Raw genomic sequence first — 12,832 nt, forward strand, 5'->3', positions numbered from 1 at the left:
CGCGCACACTAATTACGCCTCATTTTATATAATATAGATTTGGCGTTTAGAGTGCATCGCAGATAGCCGCAGCACTGATGGAACCCGAAGAGCAAGTGACACGTTGGCGGCAATGACAAAGGCAATGACAAAGGCAATGCTTGCTTGCTCACATCTTGCTTTTGTTGTATTTCTTTTCCTCGCCTGATTTGCGATATGTGTGCTTGATATGTTGTAATGCTTGAATATCTGTATACTTGGGAAAACTGTATTTCCGCGCTGCTGCTCCCTTATTTTCTTTGTGTATTTTTAAGGGTATTTGGGGCTAGTCAAGCTGCTACGAGCAGCTTTTTTCCCTACTTTACCCCCGCAAAGCTGTATTTAGTTTTTGTGGAAAATAAAGCATACATACAAATCATACATACATAACATGACCAAAAACGCGCCCACTAAGTACCCCTCATTTCATACAATAAAGATTAGAAGTCTAGCGTGCATTGCTGTAGATGCAGTACCGATGAAAGCGGAAGAACAAGTGAAACGTGGGAGCCCTTGACACGACATGAACGAGAACGCGCAAACTAAGTACCCCTCATTTCATAAATATAAATTTGACGTCTAGAGTCTATCGCAGTAGACGCAGCACCGATGAAACCCGAAGAGCAAGTGACACGTGGGAGGCCATGAGGGAGGATATGACATGACATGAACAGAAGCGCGTACATTTGTTGCTCCTAATTTCACACAATATCGATTTGGCGTCTAAAGTGCATCGCAGTAGACGCAGCACCGATGAAACTCGAAGAGGAAGTGACACGTGGAAAGCCGTGACGGATGCCGTGACATGACGTGAACAAGGAAGCGCACACTACGTACCCCTAATTTCATACAATATTGACACGTATACTTATCTTTATCGGGCAACCACTTTTCGCAGCCTAACAATGGTAATCGCACAGCGTGGGACGCGCCTGTATGTATCCGATGTTTCTGGAACGTTATCGATGCGTCTATCCGCTGTCTGTTGTCGCCGAACGTTATGTTATCTGATTTCATCACCTGACGCCAATGGTGTAGAACTTTGTGGAAGGCACGCGGGTCCGAACGATTAGTCTGGAACATTCGATGACTGCTCTATAAAAGCCGACGCGCGTGACCCGGTGATAAGATTTTCGACGATCGCCGACTGTGTTCGCCGCTCTCGTTTTGCTTTAAGTGTAGCCTGTTTTGTGGGCACAGGTTCGCCCAATTAAGCTAGTTTTGCTTTTCACAGTACTGCTACTGTGTCCTTTGACGTCACGACCACGTGAAGACCACGTGAACGATGAAACTCGAAGGGCAAGTGACACGTGGGCAGCCGTGACGGATGCCGTGACATGATGTGAACTAGGAAGAGCACACTACGTACCCCTCATTTCATACAATATAGATTTGACGTCTAGAGTGCATCGCAGTAGACGCAGCACCGATGAAACCCGAAGAGCAAGTGACACGTGGGAGGCCATGACGGAGGATGTAACATGACATGAACAAGAGCGCGCACATTAATTGCTCCTAATTTTATACAATATAGATTTGGCGTCTAAAGTGCATCGCAGTAGACGCAGCACCAATGAAACCCCTAGGGCAAGTGACACTTGGGAGGCCATGACGCAGGCAGTGACATGACATGAACAAAAACGTGCACAATGAGTACCCCTCATTTTATGCAATATAGATTTGGCTGCGAGAGTGCATCGCAGTAGACGCAGCACCGAAGAAATCCGAAGGACAAGTGACACGTGGGAAGCCGTGACAGATGCCGTGACATGACATGAACGAGGACGCGCACATTAAGTACCCCTAATTTCATAAGTATAAATTTGACGATTAGAGTGCATCGCAGTAGACTCAGCAGCGATGAAACGCGAAGAGCAACTGACACGTGCGAGGCCATGACGGAGACTGGATATGGCATGAACAAGGAAGCGCACACTAAGTACCCCAATTTTTGTACAATATAGATTTGGCGTTTAGAGTACATCGCAGTAGACGCAGCACTGATGAAACCCGAAGAGATAGGGGCACTGAAACTCGAAGAGCAACTGACACGTGCGAGGCCGTGTCATAACATGAACAAGTACGTGCACAGAAATTACCCCTCATTCCTTACCATATAGATTTGGCGTTTAGAGTGCATCGCAGTAGACGCAGCACCGATGAAACCCGAAGAGCAAGTGACACGTGGGAGGTGTGATGGAGGCCGTAACATAACATGAACAAGGACGCGCACACTAAGTACCCCTAATTTCGTACAATAGACATTTGATGACTAGAGTGCATCGCAATAGAAGCAGCACCGATCATACCCGAAGAGCAAGTGACACGTGGGAGGCCATGACGGAGAATGTCCCTATTGGAAAATCCTATTTAAATTCAAACTGGGTTATACAGGTTTAAACTGGTTCTAACAGGGACCTGTTTAGCAACAAACAGGTATAAACAGGACCAGTTTACACATGAACAGGTTTGAACGGGGTCCCGTTTGGCATGCAAACAGGTATAAACTGGACCAGTTTACACACGAACAGGTCTGAACGGGGTCCCGTTTGGCATTCAAACAGGTATAAACTGGACCAGTTTACACACGAACAGGTCTGAACGGGGTCCCGTTTGGCATTCAAAGAGGTATAAACAGGACCAGTTCACACACGAACAGGTCTGAACGGGGTCCCGTTTGGCATGCAAGCAGGTATAGGCATGACCAGTTCACGCAGAAATGGGTCTTAACAGGAGCCCTGTTTGCAACTAAACTGGCTTATACTGGACGCAGTGGCACCATATAGGGTCGCCTGTTTGTCACAAAAGCTGGTTTAATCCGGAGCTTTGTGGCAACTATACTGGATGGCATCATGCATACCAGTTTAATGCTTGAATATAACTGGGGAGGAGCTTTTTTATTGTTCGACATCCTGACAATTTAACCCCTAGTGCTAAATTGGGCCATTATCAAGCTCTACAGAAATTGCGTGAACACCTCGGAACATTCACAGACCAAACTGCGATATGCTAGCTGCGAATTTCAAACCGATTCCCGGTCCTGCCCAGTTGAAAAAGACAACAGGAATTCCTGCTGCAAATACAGAAATTTCTGTTGTACGACAGAAGTTCCTAACGTTTCTGTAGCTGCGACAGACATTTCTGACGTTACGACAGCAATTCTGACGTCGCAACAGAAACATTCGGTCGCGACGGCCAAGAGTTCTGAAGTCGCAACAGAAGCACTTTCCGTCGCGGCCCTTTAAAATGTCAGCTTCGCATCGGTGGTGTACACTGCACTTTTCTCTTGCGCGGTATTCAATCGTGCTTCTCTGAAGCCGGCAATACTGATAGCACCGACACCGGTATTAAAGTCGACGTGGCCAATTGTTATAATTGTGCCGTGACGACGCGGCACCAGCAACGCGCTTCCGGCCTCCTCAAAATCGGCCGCTGATCAAAATCATACCATCTGCGGGAATGGCTGCGTATCCGCTTTGTTTTATTTGGTAAGATGGGGCACACAGTCCTGTGGACTTACATGTGCGGTTACACTGACACATTAGTTAATTTCCCAGAAATATTGCACAAGCTTATGCGAAGCGGAAAAGAAGTTTTGGATTGTTCCACAAAGTTGCGTGAAAAGCTTTCTCGCTCGGGTCTCATTAATCTGGTACAGCGCTGCCGTGAGAAGCCAGTATACTGTCCGGATCAAGACTCACCCACGAGTGTTTATGTAGCTATTTTGCATTGAACGCACGAATTATATGCGAGCTCAAAAGTGTAAAGAGCAAGAGACAACTGTCGAAATTAGCAGTAAAAACCTTCAGTGTCCCCGGTCACCGTTGTCTATTTCTGAATTTCTTATTAAATATGGATATCGTTACAGCAAAATTGATGTTCCAGCATTCCACGATGTACCTGTCGATGGTAACAACACTTTTGCGCATATAGAGATACGGCAGTTGACGCGACCGGTGAAGTGAAAGCGCATCTTGGCTTTTAAAATGTAAATGTAAACAGCAACCCAGAGAGAGATTTATATTGCTGGCCTAGTCGAGGTGTGGGGGTGATCGGCGTGGTGCGGTGGTAAGATGCTTGCCTCGGAATCGTGAGGTCCGCAGTTCAAATCCTGTGCGAAAGCTTTTTTTTTCTACTTTCTTTTTTTGTATTAATAATTTTTCTTATCCTTAAAGAGGTCTCTGTCAATTTTTAATCAAATATATTGATCAGAAGCTACAGAATTTTCGACTACAATACGTCACACTACAGAGAACAGAACGACAGTCACAACGTCCCAAAATACGACAGACTGAAAATTTCCTGTTGTGTTATTCAAGTGGGTGGGACGTCTATACGGCGTATACGCACATTGCCGTCCTCTCTATTAAAAGCAACGTTGCTGAAACACGTCGTACAAGACGCTGTACGACTCGCATAACATCGAAATACAACGCCGTCACCATCCATGAGATCACCGAAAGCACGGTCGCTTTCGGTGGCGGCCTACAGATGGCAGCACAGGTAGCGCCGGTAAAGTTACAGTTGATATTATTTTGCCGTCTTCAGCCTTAGCTACATGTGAGTGCGCGCTGCATTGACGCCGTCCGATGCAGTTGTTTAATCGTGTGTACGCTGTGCCGAGAGTAATTGTGGTGCATTTTGTATTCATTGAGAATCACAAAACCCCTGGGACCGCGTAATGTAGCCCGCAGTATCCTTCGTGTGGTATCCTTCGTGTGGTGCGCCGATGTCGAAGGTATGAGCCTTCGCCACTTTCTTTGTTCCGGGCTCACGAAAAGGATCTCCTCCTCTGGCACTCTCGCATCGTATCACACTGTACGGAAGAATTTGGTGAAAATTGTGCTCTTACGTCCTGTAGTTGATCCGCAATTCAACAGTGTGTGCGCCGGAAGGACCGTTGGTGCAGTCGATGCCGCGGCACCTGTGACGCTAAAAGGAGCGTTTTCCGAGTACGCCTAGAAAGGTAAGTCCGGCGCTTGCGCGCATTCTTCCTGTCTCTGGTTCGTGAAGTGTGCGTTCTTGTACGTATCGCAAGATCCGTACAACAACCGAATCCGAATGAGTAAAGCAGCAAGAATTATAAATGTGCTTTTCAAATGGTTGTTCTTCATGTCGCAGTGCACATTTAGCAAAAAGTTCCATGGAAATTGCCCTAAAACGTATTCATGTTACCAACAGCTCTATCTGTGGTTTATTTACTTTCACCTATGAAGCACGCTAGCGCGGGTGGTTCTTTGATCTAAATGGGCACAAAAATTCAAGCAAAGAAAGTTACTGTTTGTGTACATAATTTTTCATTGAGAAATGGTATAGGCATTTCCAGAAGTAGTACGTCGATGTGTCGTCTTCACAGCTAACAGCTGCGCGAGATAGCACCCGATTTCTTCGTCGACGCATGGCCAGATTTTCAGCTTGTATGGAAATTCGTCTGTTTATAGAGTGTCGTCAGATGACGTGTATTAGTGTCCTGTGTGTTTTCGTGTACTTGTAAAGGGTTCCGATCTTGCAGAGAAGCCGAAATTACAAAAGCAATGTTTTTTTTAATCGAAAAATCTTTCTCTTTTCTGTATTGTCTCTCCAGAAAAAGAGGTGGTCTGTTGAAATTTTGAGCGCATCGTCCTTTGGGAGCAGTGCTTTGTTGCGCCGCATAAACAAATTAGGTTTTGGAACGCTTTTCATGTCCTAAGGAATTTTTTGATAGTACAACTCACATTTCACGTTATACAGCTGTACGTTTGTGTGAACCTTTTCATAGTAGATTCATGTTTGCTACAGTTCGATTTACGTGTTATTTAACCGCCTGTGATGTTACGGTCAGATATTTGCACAACCAGTTGCAGCTTCATGTAACTGGTTGTATGAGACTTTTTTCAAAATATGACGTGATCTTTTTATATCACAAGTTTGCAGTTTCAGCAGAGATTACAATAAATTAAGCATTTATTATTGTTTAGGGATGGCAAGATTTTGTGAACCAGAGGCACCTCCAGATATGCACCTGCGGCACTTCTGCAGCCTCAACAGCACGGCAAAGTACCTGATGTGCATGCTGTGACAAGGTGTGTGCAAAGCAGTTGCTGCCACGTACACAAGCTGCAAATTTTGTTGGTATCATCCATGTTTGGAAACTCTCCTGAATTTTCCGTGGGTTTACAAATGTGGGCTCATTTTACAATTTTATGGATGTCACTTTAGAAAGACAATGAAGTTGTGTTGGTTAAGATATTTTAAAGCTGTTGAGAGATTAAAGGCATGACATTGTTAAAATGCACGTAAAAATTAATTGTAATGGTACTTGTAATGGTTTATTATTAGCGATGCAATATCTCTAACGAGAACATCAGAGGGGCACTTGCTTTAGGGAAGTTTGGTCAGATAAATTCATGAAGCAGCGTAAAGCGGCAGCAGCAAACACGCTGTAAAAGCTCTGTAATCTAAAGAAAAAACAAAGCTGTCAGTTACTGGTTTCAAGTTCGCTGCTGCTTTTTGTGCTGCACGACAAGTTAAATAATGGTTGATAATGTGTGTGTGACGTAATAGTTATGCGCAAACACACGAGGTGGAGAGAAGTAATTATTAAAGGGAAAATCAGACATCGTAGCATTTGCTACAAAGGAAACCCGTATGTGTTCCTCAAAACGAAAGCCGCACAGTTGAAGAAAAATTCATCCTGGTCCGGGACTCGAACCCGGGACTGCCACCTTTCCGAGGCAGCCACTGTACCATCTGAGATAACCAGGTGGCTAGCACATGGCAGGGCGAAGTCGAATTAGTTGACAACACGAAGCAAAGGCAAGGGTTTGACATAATATTTTTTTCCCCTTTATTAATTACCTCTCTACACCTTGCGCGTTTCCGCAGAACTATTACGTCACACCCTTGCCTTTGCTTCATGTTGTCGACAAATTCGAATTCGCCCGGCCATCTGCTAGCCGCCTGGTTATCTTAGATTGTAAAGCGGCTGTCCCGGAAAGACGGTGGTCCCGGGTTTGAGTCCCGGACCTGGACGGTTTCTTTTTTTCAACTATGAGGCTTTCCTTTCGAGGAATCCGTACGGGTTTCTTTTGTAGCAATTGCTACGAGTGGGTGGATGTGCGATTTTCCCTTTATTAATAATGTGTGTGTGTATGCAACAATGGGGGTGCTGAGAGCAAGCTTTAAAATAATGTGTGTTATGTCCCCAACAAAGAATTTAGTGTCTGCAGCATTTTTACAAAATATTATGTTCACAGGTTGGCAGGTATGACATAATGTACAACAATAATGTACAACACTTTTGCTGTAGATGCCATATTCATAACGTCCCTTTTCTGTCTACTTGAATCGTATATTTCGAATTTGGCCCACCTTCAGTTTGATCAAGGTTCATAGGTAGCCCCCTCTGAAATAAATATAATTAGGAGCTATTGTAGATAAGCATGATATACCTACTCACTGTATTGTGACATATATTTTTAGGGACTGTGTTGTGAGGCATGCATATCCTTTTACCTGTATGTCTTGCAGCAGGTTGCCCGACAATAGCATAAATGCTCTGCCCACCTTTATTATTATGCTTTCATGTAGACATCTAACATCTGTGCCCACATAGACTCCATGTTCTTAATTACATTTTTCTAAGTATTCACTGTTGTGCATTACATTATTGTGTTACATTACTGTGCATTACATGTTTTCTTTGTTTTATTTTGGAGGGGGCTATTCATTTCTATAATAGTACAGAGAATAGGACTTCAAAACAAAAAACCACGAAAGGTGTCTATGATGCTTGGAATTCTACATTCCATCCCCTAAAGCGCTACCAGTAGTAAAACATTCCTAATTGTCTTTTTTATAAGCTAGCTGCCAGATACATAGTCCCATTATGAGAGTATGTTATTTTTTTTTCTTTGGTCTGACTTGTTTTGTTGAATGTTCTCCTTGTTAGTTCAGAATTTGTTTTCTTGCCACCTCATGCAATACTCCAACTGGAGACTATGAGCTATGTGTACAATAAATAAGTAAATTCCTAAAGCATACAACAAACCATGCAGCATAGCATTTAAATGTTGCCAGTTTATAATGCTTCTCGAGTGCAGCGCAGCATGGAGCTTGAGGCTGATCTCTTCAGATGTAAAAAAAATGCAGGTTATGAAAATGTGGTCCTACAAACTGCTGGTTACGCATGTCAGTCAGCCTGTTGCAGTGGTCACAAGTGAGAATGTAACCAAAAGCTGGGCGTGCTCGGCCATTTTGCATATGGCACAGGATAGAGCTTCGCCTCTGCTATTGCTTCTCTTATATTAATGGCCTCCGAGTATACATGCCGAGTTATGCTTCTGGGGACACTTATTAGTTAACCTTATCAGGTAATACCATTAGCCTTATGGGTGCTATAATGTTGCAGTGCCTGCAGGATGGCCAGCATTACAATACACATTAAAATTATTGTACAAGTCATGCAATGGTATCGAGATTGGCCCACCAAGTGACACCCTTTACTTACACTATACCTGGGATCAGCCCAGCTCACTCAGTCAGGGAGACATCCATGCATAAGGGGAGGGGTGTAGCAAATAGAGGGCGTTCGATTAATCTTTCTCACATAGATAGCTCATACATATAATGTTTCTTAAATTGGATGCTTTTTTGCTCAAAATGAAGTTACTTATATGCATAATGTCAGCAATGCGATCCTATTTATGCCTAACGAAAGTTGCTTTGTTCACTGCCACTTTTTATATTGTTTCGCTTGTTATTCTAAGCTCACTTGTTTTATAGCTGCTATAGGTATGGCTGGACCTGGAGAAGAAGTGTAAGCAGACCATGCTATGTTGCTGATCTGCGCTGATCTCCACATACAAGTTGGTCCCGCGACAGTTGGGCGCCATTGTGCCTTGCTTCATTGACAAGGTGATATAATATGGTGAGCTTGTACTTCAGTATCGGTATTGAAAATTATGTTAAGGAAAAAAGACAAGGATTGGTCTTTATGATAGATACACTCATGTTCTTTCTTTAAGGTGTTCTTTTGACACTGTTCTGCATGGACATATTTTTAGAGAATTATAACAGTCCTTTATTGCAAAGTGCCACGGCGCTAGTTTATGCGTTAAACTAGCACTCTTGCACCAAAAAAAGTCGTATTTAGCACATAATTCACAAGGAAAGAAACGAGGCAACAGGACAGAGTGCTACTAACAGTTCAGTATTATAGCTCGCACAGTAATATTCTGCAAAAGGTAAAAGGGGGAGAATAGATCTGAATACATATTGTTCGCACAGAAACGAAAAGGATGCATCACATGGTGAGTGTGACATTTGTTTTACAATGATAAGAAGCAGTCTCACTGTCTAGTAATTCTCTGCATGGGGAGCTAGTGCTAGGTTCCTCGTCATACATATAAGAAAAGTTTCAGATATCTCTCCAGCGCTTTTCTCTTTATTTTGTCACGATCAAGCAGCTTTTAAACATAGGTGCATGTGCACCGAGAGTAGTGCACTACCACTGCTGACTGACCCACACATCAAGTTTGCTTGGTCACGCTGCCAGTCATTTATACATTTGCCGGTTTATCCGATGTAGCCTCTACTGCACGAAATGGTATGTGATAGACACTGCACCTGTGTACTGTACGTGCTTTCTTACACTATTTTTTTCAGAGATAGTGATGCAGGCCTTTTCATTATTTACATGCCTACACAACAAACGAAGCATTATCTGTGCTTAGAAAGAATTGTAGGAAAATCCAGCATGAGGCAACTGTTCTCAGCACGAAACAAACTTGATTCGTTGGTTTTCGTTCATTATTGCGATCACACTAAGGCAGACAAGCTTGTAGGCTGTGCTTCTGCAATTTGTACAGCACACTGACAGCACTGGTGTGGGCCTCATCTGTGGGCTGACTGATGGCACCTTCTACGGCGCAGACCACTTGTGTTGGGCGAGGCACCAATGTTGACGTTTGTTCCCTTGTGCAAAACAGCAGTCCTAGGTTTAGAGTAGTTGTAGGAAGACAAGGTAAACATAACTTCCATGGCTTGAGTGGGCTCATTTCTCTTGGGGCATCTAGCTTTTTTTCTTGCAACTGTGCAGAGGTGCTTCCCTAGAGTCAGCGGGAAAATGGCATAGAGTTGTGCATTCGGGAACTCCTTAACAATGATCTGCCGTAGTTAGGGCCTTGCGAAAATGCACTGTCTGCCAAGTGGTAGAAGGTGCATTATTCAGCCACAGATTTCCTGTTGGCATGATTGCACTCGTGCTGTCAGTAATTTCTTGGCTTGCCGAATTATCTTGAGGCCCCACGCTGATGATGCTACCGATGTCTTCGTGTGCAGATTTTCAGGATGAGGTTTTTTGCTTTGCAAATGTTGTTGAAAGGTAGGTGGTGCTTACAAGTAGCTATTCTAAATATTAGTGAAATGAATTGGCCCATCTTGCTTCGTCAAACATCGTCACGCCGACATCAGTTGCACAAACAAAAAACCTGGCCTACTTGCAGCGTCGTGCACGAAGAAACAAACAAATCAGCTGCTGGATTGTCTTGGCATCGCATACTAAGCTGACACCAGAACTGCTGTAGCTACAAACCAGGCAGAAACGATGATGATGAGCAGGGATTTGTAGTAGCGCCACTTCGTGGGGCACCAAGGAGGCTTCGTTCAAAACAAAAATGGCGTTCAGCAAGTAGAACCATGCAACGGTGAGAGTCGGTGCATGGTGCTCTCGATCAAGTTGGCTCAAGGAGTGTCCGAAAAATCAGACAAGAGGTTGCAAGGCGTCCGAATTTTCGGAAGTTGTTATATATTATGGTCCATGGGGAGAATGGCGGTGCCGTGAAGCAGACCGAGTAATCATGTCCGGAAAATCAGTCGGCGACTGTACCTATACCTATTTGTCTATGTATACCTACGTGCAACAGTGTTTGCTATGATCTGTGCCAGAATTGCTGTTGCCCGTAGATGCCCAACATGTCGGGTGTCAAATTGTAAAATACCTTGCAAAAGTGATCTACGGAAAAATACCGCTTCTGCTATATTTCGCTTTTGCAAGAAATTTAGCGGCTGCTGGCACCTACCTTAAAAGGCTTTATATGGTCTTCGCATGGCCAGGGCCTTCTACTTTTGTGAGTTTACTTATCTCGAAATTTACCCCGGTTTTTATAACTTCAAGTTGGCGGGATCCCTAGTCTCCTTTAACGTGTACCCAATAAACCTTACATAGGGGTTTTGGCATTTCCCTGCCATCTAAATGCAGCCATTGTGGCTGGGATTCAATCCCATGCCCTCTGCCTGAGCAGCGCAATGTCAAAGCCAGTACACTACGGTATTTTGCTGGCAGACGGGTTTAGTTTCTGAATAATTTATTATCTCAACCTGTTGGTGTTGTTTTTAAAGGTATTTCATGTTTGTATTCTGTTGCTTCAATACTAGTAATTATTGTTAATCAAACGATGTGTCCATCTTTTTCCTATAAGACTTGCTTCAATCGCCTGCTAATTATGACAGCTTATTCTCCCACAGTAATCCATGTTCCCTTGAAACATAGGCAGTGCATGAAACCACATATTTTTCAATAAGATGTATTCGTTATCTTCTATGACCGGAATGCTGAACCTTTCTTATCTGTAAAAACATAGGCAAATTTGCCTATGTGCTAACCTGTTGCATGAGTCAAGATAAATTATTGGCTTTACTTTTTCAGGTGCCTTGCTCGCTCTCACCCAAGCAACCCACTCCAGCGGTCTTCTCTCGGCAGACTGGATGCATCGAAATACCGTTAGAAGGTCCAATAAACTGTGCTTGAGACATTTATGACATGCTTTTATTTAGGCCGGAGGACTTCAGGCTTAATGAAAGCTCAAGTCGGTGTACAGAAATACCTACGTAAAGTATACTTGTCTTTTTCAATTACAAGTACATGCCAATACTTTGCCTGACATTTTTCACCCCAAAATTACACTTTACTGTGGATTTGTGTACGAACCATTACAGCAAGAAGCACTGCATTAAGACGAGTACAAGTAATCGAACATATACTAAACTAGCAAGAATTACATTTGCATACTTGTAGTATAAATATGAAAAGGAGGTACAATCTTCTTCAGGGTGCATTTTCTTGTAGGTCATACATAGAGAACGTACTCGTGGGTCATACAAAACTTGTTCATAATGTATCAAATCAGTGTTGGTAGTGCTAATCAATTTATGCCGAAAATTGTGTTCATCTTCGTATCAAGCAATGTACCAGGCAAACCTACATATGAAAGTGGCTTCTTGTTGCGAACGTAATGCAGATCTACTTCTCTTCAATGCTGATCGCAAATACACAAGTGCACAAAATATCTGTAAAGAGTAAATTATATTAAGCAACATCAATCCATTCTGAAAGGACCTGGTATGAATGTAGCAAAAAATAGGTCTGAACAGGGGCAAACAGGTCTGGGTTAGATAGGACGGGATTAAACGGGTCAGGATTAAACAGGATTTAAACGGGTCAGGATTAAACAGGATTTAAACGGGTCAGGTTTAAACAGGATTTAAACGGGTCAGGTTTAAACAGGAACAAACGGGATTTAAACAGGTCAGGACTGAACAGGATCAAACGGGGTCCCGTTCCATAACCCTATTTGATGAAACCCGTTTGAAAACAAATAGGATTTTCTAGTAGGGGTGACACGACATGAACAAAAACACGTACATTGAATGAATGTTTGGTTTTTATTGGGGCAAGGGCCAGGTATGGCCAAAGAGCGCCATGGAAGTGGTAATGATTTCGCAGTGGAGTGATGCGTTCTATGGAGTTGATGGGACGTGGCTGTAAAGGGGCCTA

At 43.5% G+C, this 12,832-nt stretch overlaps 1 long non-coding RNA gene across 2 annotated transcripts; it reads left to right on the forward strand.

The window, feature by feature from the left end:
- The first annotated feature begins 4,551 nt into the window (after nucleotides 1-4,551).
- On the forward strand, nucleotides 4,552-11,950 carry LOC135908746 (uncharacterized). 2 transcript variants are annotated; one of them, XR_010566406.2, is made up of 4 exons: nucleotides 4,552-4,984; nucleotides 5,976-6,080; nucleotides 8,782-8,926; nucleotides 11,705-11,950. It is a non-coding gene; the product is annotated as an uncharacterized lncRNA (long non-coding RNA). The 2 variants fall into 2 exon arrangements; XR_011509684.1 differs by having other exon boundaries at nucleotides 8,782-8,913; nucleotides 11,705-11,719.
- Nucleotides 11,951-12,832: the final 882 nt, after the last annotated feature.

Source organism: Dermacentor albipictus, unplaced genomic scaffold (genome assembly GCF_038994185.2).
Source record: "Dermacentor albipictus isolate Rhodes 1998 colony unplaced genomic scaffold, USDA_Dalb.pri_finalv2 scaffold_18, whole genome shotgun sequence".
Taxonomy (NCBI): domain Eukaryota; kingdom Metazoa; phylum Arthropoda; class Arachnida; order Ixodida; family Ixodidae; genus Dermacentor; species Dermacentor albipictus.